Raw genomic sequence first — 736 nt, 5'->3', positions numbered from 1 at the left:
GACTTGAAAGGCTTCCTTCTCGTCGAATTATTTCTTAATGATACATCAAGAGATGTATCATTTCTTGATACATCTCTTGTTAAATATCAATATATCTATATATGTATATTTATATATATATATATATATATATATATATATATATATATATATATATATAAATATACATATATAGATATATTGATATTTAACAAGAGATGTATCAAGAAATGATACATCTCTTGATGTATCATTAAGAAATAATTCGACGAGAAGGAAGCCTTTCAAGTCGAAATTTCAATTGGCCATTGTTATGCAAAAGTAATCCAATTCAAAAAATTATAAGTTTTTATCAATAGATATTCTATTCATCTTTTTATACAAAATGAAAAAATGCAAGCTAATACCACCGTAGAATTTAATTAAGAAATGATTTCCTTGAACACAATCTCTCAATATGATTATGATTGAAAAATACCACATCTCTTGGTAACATGGATTATGTTAAACAGAAAAGTAACAAAGAAACGATTGACAGGAACGCGAACTATTATGATTTTTATTCTCAGCTTCCTTTTGTTGATAAAAGTGTCCCTTAAAAGTGGCTTGTAGCCAAGCAGAAAGCTTATGAGCTACTTTCACACAGGTGCTTTTATAAAAAAAAAGAAAGTTCAGAATAAAGATCTAATATACGAAGATAAAAGCAAAATTGCACGTAAAGATGAGTTTTCATACACGAATTTTCGTTTTGCATATA

This window comes from Odontomachus brunneus, unplaced genomic scaffold, assembly GCF_010583005.1.
Source record: "Odontomachus brunneus isolate Ranch 3 - 2012 unplaced genomic scaffold, Obru_v1 Obru_scaffold_131, whole genome shotgun sequence".
Lineage (NCBI taxonomy): Eukaryota > Metazoa > Arthropoda > Insecta > Hymenoptera > Formicidae > Odontomachus > Odontomachus brunneus.
This window is presented reverse-complemented; position numbering follows the sequence as displayed.